The sequence below is a fragment of the Zingiber officinale genome, chromosome 3B (assembly GCF_018446385.1).
Source record: "Zingiber officinale cultivar Zhangliang chromosome 3B, Zo_v1.1, whole genome shotgun sequence".
Lineage (NCBI taxonomy): Eukaryota > Viridiplantae > Streptophyta > Magnoliopsida > Zingiberales > Zingiberaceae > Zingiber > Zingiber officinale.
This window is the reverse complement of record NC_055991.1, coordinates 27,817,791-27,826,681: the sequence shown is the minus strand read 5'-3', so window position 1 is coordinate 27,826,681 and position 8,891 is coordinate 27,817,791.

The window sequence follows — 8,891 nt, the reverse complement described above, 5'->3', positions numbered from 1 at the left end:
ACATACTAAACACTGACCGATGGCTACATCACGCCAACACGCCTCGGGTGTACGGTCAGGTACTCTGGACCGCGGCCGCCGCGCTACCACAATAACATGTGGGCGGTCCAGTACTCTAATATAGAACTCTGGTATAAAGCTAGGCTCATAGTCTTCACTTTTTAATTCTTCATTTACTATCTTTATTATTTCACCTTTATGATTATATTCATCCATTTATCATGATTATTCTCTTTTCATATTTAATGGTCAATCAAGGTAATATTTTCGTATCAGGTCTGTTAATTTATTATTATAGGGTTCACAGATAAAAAAAACTACAAGGATCAACATATAGAGTATCAAAAGCATGAAGTATGAAAGGCCAAGCAAGTCAAAAGAGATAAGGTATCAACAGAAGAGTAATTCAGAATATTTCTTTAATTTTAAAAATAACCCTTCCCATATCAATCCCAATATGAACCCACATATGAACAAGAAATAATATCACTTATTTACCCTCCAATGATTTAATTATTTAATACCCATTTCACTATTTAAGTATCATTTTAATTCCCATTTTTGAAAACAATGATACAACATATACATAATACAATTTATATATTTATTCATGCACAAGGAAATATACAAGAGTAGATGTATCCACCTTATGTACAGCAAAATCTTCGAGTGTCGGCAGGTCACCGTGCTCCACTCGAGCACGTATCTACAAAATATAATAACTCAAATAATTAAAAGGATAATAAAATCATAACACAAAATCTGAGCATGATTTACAACTCGAAACCACTAGATCATTATTTTTTTTATCTCGTACCACTTCGCATTCCTAAATGAAATCATTGTTCTAATCTAGATAGCCCTCCTAACTACACATCAATTAACACAAAGTATAAAATATAGCCTCTAAGGAGTTTGTGTAGCTGCTGGAAATGAGGACAGCAACTAGGGTTATTTTCCCTTCGTCGTTGGCCGCCTCAGCTAGCTCCGGCGAGCTCCGACGAACTTCGGCGGTGCTGCCAAGAAAAGGACAACAGCTAGGGCTGCTGTTGGAGGAAACAAAAGGTGACTAGGGCAGTTAGGGAAGGTTGAAAACAAGGAAAGCTACTGGGATAGTGAAGGGGCAAGGAAAACCTTTTCCCCTCTTTTACCGGTGGTCTCAGCGAGCTCCGGCGAAGGCCACAGTTAGCTCGGATGGCTGCTGTGCTTGGCTAGAAAAGAGAATGACAACTAGGGTTTTGTTTCCCCTCTTCTTCCGGTGGTTTGGCGAGCTCCGGCGAACTCCGAGGAGCTCCGACAGTGCTGCCGAGAAGCAAGACAGCAAAGAGGGGAAGCTTGTTGCCCTTGGAGAAGAGAAACGAAGAAGAAGAGAGGGGGAGGGTTTGAGGCTTCGGTGGGGAAGGGAAGAAAAAGGAAGGGGTATGGGGGAGGGTGTGTGCACGTGGATGGGTGTGGCTGTATTTGTTTTCTTTTTTTTTCATACTTAACATTCTCCCCCACTAAAAGAAATTTGGTCCCCAAATTTAAGTAATTGAGACGCATTGATACTTGAGGTAAATAAATGAGGATATCCGATACGCATATCCTCCTCACGCTCCCAAGTTGCTTCTTGATCAGAGTGGTGTTGCCACCCAACCTTTACGAGACAGAGGCATTTGTTCCGCAACCGATGTTCCTTGCGATCCAGTATATGAACAGGGAATTCTTCGTATGTCGCATTAGACTGTAGAGGAACTATAAGATCCTTCAAGACATGTGTCGGATCCGGAACATACTTCCGCAGCATAGAAACATGAAAGACATTATGTACACCTGCTAAAGCTGGGGGTAACGCAAGTCGATATGCAACAGCACCAATCCGCTCAAGAATCTGGAAAGGTCCGATAAATCTGGGTGCTAACTTCCCTTTTAACCCAAATCTCTTAACTCCTTTTATGGGTGAAACACGAAGAAATACGTGATCACCTACTGTGAATTCTAACATTCTTCGTCTTTTATCTGCGTAACTCTTTTGGCGACTCTAAGCAGTCAACAATCTCTGTCTAATAGTTCGTACTAGTTCAGCATCCTGCTGAACACTCTGAGGGCCCAAGAGTTGACGTTCACCGACCTCATCCCATAAGATAGGAGATCTACATGCTCTGCCATAAAGTGCCTCAAACGGTGTCATTTGAATAGCAGAGTGGTAACTGTTATTATAAGCAAACTCTACCAAATGTAGGTGGTCCTCCCAACTACCCCCAAAATCTAGCACACAAGCACGCAACAGATCCTCTAGAGTATGGATAGTGCACTCTGACTGTCCATCAGTCTGAGGATGAAAAGAGGTGCTAAAACGCAGCTCGGTTCCCAACGCCTTTTGGAAACTTTGCCAGAATCTCGAAGTAAAACGTGGATCACTATCAGAAATAATACTGAGGGGGATACCATGGAGTTTAATAATTTCTCTGCAATATAACTCTGCTAGACGATCTAGAGATTCTGTCTTACGAATCGGTAAGAAATGTGCAGATTTAGTTAACCGATCGACAATCACCCAAATTGAATCATGTCTCCTCTGGGTCCTTGGTAACCCCGTGAAAAAATCCATAGTGACATGCTCCCACTTCCATTCTGGCACTGCAATCTTCTGAAGTAACCCGGCCGGTCTCTGGTGTTCTGCCTTAATTTGCTGGCAAACTAGACACCGAGCTACAAAGTCTGCAATATCTCTTTTCATACCTTTCCACCAATATGATCGCTTCAAGTCTTGATACATCCGTGTACCACCAGGATGAACTGCAAATCTCGATCGGTGGGCTTCTCGAAGGAGATCCTCCTTAACAGGATGTACCTCTGAGACACATAATCTGCTTTGGAACCGAAGAGATCCATCCATATCACGTGTGAATTCTGGCTTGGAGCCTAACTCCAACTCACTAACTATAGATCTGAGATACTAGTCTTCCATTTAACTTTCCTTAATCCGCTCCACCAATGGGGACTGTGCGATCAAGGAGACCAGTATACCACGCTGTGTTTGCCCTACTTCAGTTAAATCTAACTCTGAAAACTGTCTGACTAGATCTGTAACTGCCACCCTGTGAGTTGCCAATACTCCTCTAGACTTCCTGCTCAATGCATCTACGACTACATTAGCTTTTCCAGGATGGTAGTTGATAGTGCAGTCATAGTCTTTCAGAAACTCCATCCACCTTCTCTATCGAAGGTTTAACTCTTTCTGAGTGAAAAGATATTTCAGACTCTTGTGATCGGTGAATATCTCAAAGGTAATATCGTAGAGATAATGTCTCCAAATTTTAAGGGCAAAAATGATGGCTGCTAATTCTAAATCATGCACAGGATAATTCTTCTCATGATCTTTTAGCTGACGAGAAGCATAAGCTACTACTCTATTATACTGCATCAAAACTGCCCCTAATCCTTGAATAGATGTATCCGTGTAAAGAATGAATCCATCATCTCCAGAGGGAATAATTAATACTGGAGCACTCACCAATCTCTGCTTGAGCTCTTGGAAGCTTGCTTCACAAGCCTCAGACCAAGTAAACTTGACTCCTTTTCTAGTCAATCGAGTCAAAGGTGCAGCAATACTAGAAAATCCTTCCACAAATCTCCGATAGTACCCAGCTAATCCGAGAAAGCTACGAATTTCCTGCACTGACTTTGGTTGTTCCCATCGGTCAACTGCTTCAATCTTCTGGGGGTCTACTGAAATCCCTTTGCTAGAGATTACATGCCCTAGAAATCCCACAGAACTCATCCAAAAAGCACATTTACTGAACTTAGCATATAAGCGTTCCTTCCGTAAAGTTTCTAGAACTATTCTGAGATGTTGTTCGTGCTCCTCTTCTGATCGCGAATATACCAAAATGTCATCAATAAATACAATAACAAACCGGTCTAAATATTCTAAGAATACCCGGTTCATTAGATACATAAATCCTGCAGGAGCATTGGTAAGCCCAAACGGCATTACCAAAAACTCATAATGTCCATACCGAGTACGGAAGGCAGTCATCTGAATATCTGTATCTCTAACTCGTAATTGGTGATAGCCTGATCTTAAATCAATTCTTGAGTACACACAGGTACCTTTAAGCTGATCAAACAAATCATCTATTCTAGGTAGAGGATACTTGTTCTTGATAGTTACAGAGTTTAACTGCCTATAATCAATACAGAGCCTCAAGGATCCATCTTTTTTCTTAACAAAGAGCACTGGAGCACCCCAAGGAGAAACACTAGGACGGATAAAACCCTTGTCTAGCAACTCCTGAAGTTGAATCTTTAGTTCCTCGAGTTCTCTTGGTGCCATCCGATATGGAGCTTTCCATATCGAAGCTGTGCCAGGAAGCAACTCAATGGCAAACTCTACCTATCGCAGAGGTGGCAAGCCAGGAAGTTCTTCAGGAAATACGTCGGGATATTCACGTATTATATGGACATCAGAAAGTTGGACAAAACTATCCACATTGGAGCTCACTAAAGACAAGAGATACCCCTTGCATCCCCGAGCCAACAACTGCTGAGCCTGGAGAGCTGAGATAATAGATACCCCTCGATCATTGATCCCAATAAATTCCCATGATGATTGATCTAAGGGTTGAAAAGTCACCACTTTGGCTCGACAATCGACAGTGGCATGATGCTCTGACAGCCAATCCATACCCAAAATAATATCGAATTCAATCATCTCTAGCACTTGTAGATCCACAGTAAGGATATGACTATCAAAAGTTAAAGGACAACTCTTGATCTCCTGATCTGACATCAATACTCCACCTGATGGTGTCAATATTGCTAATCCAGAAGGTCGAAGAGTTGGGATCCTCCCAATTTTACATACAAATTCAGGAGAAATAAAGGAATGCGAGCTACCCGTATCTATCAATATATCCGCAGAAATACTATAAATGGAAATAATACCTCGGATAACAGATCTTCCAGCTCGCTGTGCCTCCTCACGGGTCAAAGCATAAACATGTCCCGGCTCAAGACCTGATGGCTGACCCCTCTGGATAGAAGAAGAGGGCTGACTCTGATCCTGCGAAGGCTGGTATGACTGGGTCGAAGGCTGATAAGATAATGGTGGCTGATACTGCTGGGGTGGAGGTAGCAAGTACTGTTGGGGTGGAGGTAGCAAGTACTGCTGGGGTGGAGCTACCAAATACTGCTGAGATGGAGCTGTCAAGTACTGCTGAGATGGAGCTGTCAAGTACTATTGAGATGGAGCTGGCAGATACTGCTGAAGTGGAGGTACTGAGTGATACTCACTCTCCACCTGGGACTGCAAATGATAGAGTTGTGGTTGGTGAGCAGACTGTGTAGGTGGGGGATTTCGTGGCTGAGACTGCTGAGATCTCTGCGGGCCTTTCTGCTGCCGAGACTGTGGAGGTCGTGAGGTAGGTCGAGCCTGCTGAGACTATGATCCTCCTGCTTGATGTTGTGCCTTCAAAGTGCAATCTTTCTGCATATGTCCTGGCAGTTTACAATAAAAACATATACTCTTATCCAGTGGACATTCTGATGCCAGGTGATTTGGTGCACCACATTGAAAACACTTCACCAATATCTGGCCCCGCTGTGATGGAACTGGGCGACTAGATCCCTGTGATACTTTGGCCACCTTTCGTGACCGTGAAGACTCTCTAGTCATATCCTGACTACGAGATCGACGACCTCGACTCTGCTGTCTAGAGTGTGAGCTCTGCAAGGTTTGTCAGTTGGCTTCTCTTTCTTGAGAGACTTGTTGCTGAGTCATCTCAATAAATATGGCTCGATCAAGTGCCTCTCGATAAGTAGTAACAGGAAATCCAGACATCCTGATCCGAATATATACTGCCAGTCCCTATGTAAAGTGAAACATACGGTCTGAGTCCTGAGCAACCATATGTAGGGAAAACTCAGCAAGTCTGCTAAATTCTGCACTATAGTCTAGCACACTTTGGTCACCCTGCTTGAGACTCATGAATTCCTAGCGTCGAGCAACACAAAATGCTGCAGGAAAATACTGTCTCTCAAACGCCTCTCGAAAAGACTGCCAAGAGATAATCTGATCCCCAAAGACTGTCTTTTGCATCTTCCACCATGTGGATGCTTGCCCTCGAAAATGATAAGCGGCTAGCTCTACCTTCTCTGTGTCTGAACAGGGCATGTACCCAAAAGTGCCCTCAATATCCTCCAACCATGTACGCGCCACCCAAGGATCGGTGCCTCCATGGAACAGCGTAAAACGATCCTTTGCTGAACTAGCAAGTAAAGGAATACGGGCCTTTTCCATAATAAGCGATGCTGTAGGAATGGCTGGTACGGCAACCTGAGCTGCAACAAGATGAGGTTGTCCCTCAGTCTGACCACCAACTCCAATACTGGGACCAACCTGAGCTCCCGGTATCAACTCAGATGGGGAGATAGGAGCCTCATCCAAACCAAGATCAGTAGTAGTGGCACGCTGACATGCACGACCACGATCGCGGCCACTACCACTGTCGTAACCACGACTGCGACTACGAGCACGGCTACTGCCCCAACCGCGACCACGGGCTCATGGCATTGCCTATAAAATCAGATGAAAATTTTCAATAATCATTTATAATCAAGATAATTAAAACAAAGAATGACCCGTAAAGCCTATAGCTCAGAGATACAACTCGACTTGTATAAAAATTCCTTTGATCGAGAACTACATAAACCAAAAAAAAAATCTTGAAATAAAGCCAAAACCCACGAACAGAAAACGGAAACTAAGCTCTGATACCAATAAAATTGTCACGCCCCCAGAGGAGTCCCTGCCAGATAAAAATCCGGCAACATCTCCCCTGTACCGGTGACAATATGAAGCATACATACATACATCACACTATATAAACATAAACAACATATTCATCAGTCCTCACCGGTGGAAGACATACTAAACACTGACCGATGGCTACATCACGCCAACACGCCTCGGGTGTACGGTCAGGTACTCTGGACCGCGGCCGCCGCGCTACCACAATAACATGTGGGCGGTCCAGTACTCTAATATAGAGCTCTGGTATAAAGCTAGGCTCATAGTCTTCACTTTTAATTCTTCATTTACTATCTTTATTATTTCACCTTTATGATTATATTCATCCATTTATCATGATTATTCTCTTTTCATATTTAATGGTCAATCAAGGTAATATTTTCGTATCAGGTCTGTTAATTTATTATTATAGGGTTCACAGATAAAAAAAACTACAAGGATCAACATATAGAGTATCAAAAGCATGAAGTATGAAAGGCCAAGCAAGTCAAAAGAGACAAGGTATCAACAGAAGAGTAATTCAGAATATTTCTTTAATTTTAAAAATACCCCTTCCCATATCAATCCCAATATGAACCCACATATGAACAAGAAATAATATCACTTATTTACCCTCCAATGATTTAATTATTTAATACCCATTTCACTATTTAAGTATCATTTTAATTCCCATTTTTGAAAACAATGATACAACATATGCATAATACAATTTATATATTTATTCATGCACAAGGAAATATACAAGAGTAGATGTATCCACCTTATGTACAGCAAAATCTTCGAGTGTCGGCAGGTCACCGTGCTCCACTCGAGCTCGTATCTACAAAATATAATAACTCAAATAATTAAAAGGATAATAAAATCATAACAAAAAATTTGAGCATGATTTACAACTCGAAACCACTAGATCATTATTTTTTTTATCTCGTTATCTCGTACCACTTCGCATTCCTAAATGAAATCGTTGTTCTAATCTAGATAGCCCTCCTAACTAAACATCAATTAACACAAAGTATAAAATATACCTTCTAAGGAGTTTGTGTAGCTGCTGGAAATGAGGACAGCAACTAGGGTTATTTTCCCTTCGTCGTTGGCCGCCTCAGCTAGCTCCGGCGAGCTCCGGCGAACTCCGGCGGTACTGCCAAGAAAAGGACAGCAGCTAGGGCTGCTGTTGGAGGAAACAAAAGGTGACTAGGGCAGTTAGGGAAGGTTGAAAACAAGGAAAGCTACTGGGATAGTGAAGGGGCAAGGAAAACCTTTTCCCCTCTTTCACCGGTGGTCTCGGCGAGCTCCGGCGAAGGCCACAGTTAGCTCGGATGGCTGCTGTGTTTGGCTAGAAAAGAGAATGACAACTAGGGTTTTGTTTCCCCTCTTCTTCCGGTGGTTTGGCGAGCTCCGGCGAACTCCGAGGAGCTCCGACAGTGCTGCCGAGAAGCAAGACAGCAAAGAGGGGAAGCTTGTTGCCCTTGGAGAAGAGAAACGAAGAAGAAGAGAGGGGGAGGGTTTGAGGCTTCGGTGGGGAAGGGAAGAAAAAGGAAGGGGTATGGGGGAGGGTGTGTGCACGTGGATGGGTGTGGCTGTATTTTTTTTTTTTTCATACTTAACACCACCTACCCTATATCTGTGCCAAAGTTAATTTATCGGCCGACCGACCCGATTTATCGGTCGACCGACCCGATTTATCGGTCGACCGACCCGATTTATCGGTCGACCGAACGTCTGCTCACTGGTCAAAAGGACGAGGAATTTAAGGGATCGGTCGACCGATCGACCTCTATAAATACAGGTTTTGGCAAGCCGAAAGCCTCATCCCCCAAATCTCTTTTCTTTACTTTCTTCCGTCCATAAGAAGTTCTTCTCTCCAGTTTCAGTTTGTCTAGCAGCCCGACAATGCCTCTGTAATGATTTCTTTGTTTTAAATCTTTTATAATACTTATGCACAATTATTTATTGCTATTTTTTTATATATAGTGAAAAAAGTAGAGGTATTGTGCAACGAGATGCTAGCTCTCTTAATCCCAGTCAGGACCCTAGGTTTTCTACTGAAGAGTTAAGGCAATCTTTTCCTAATAAAAAATTTAAGGTGATAGGTACTCGT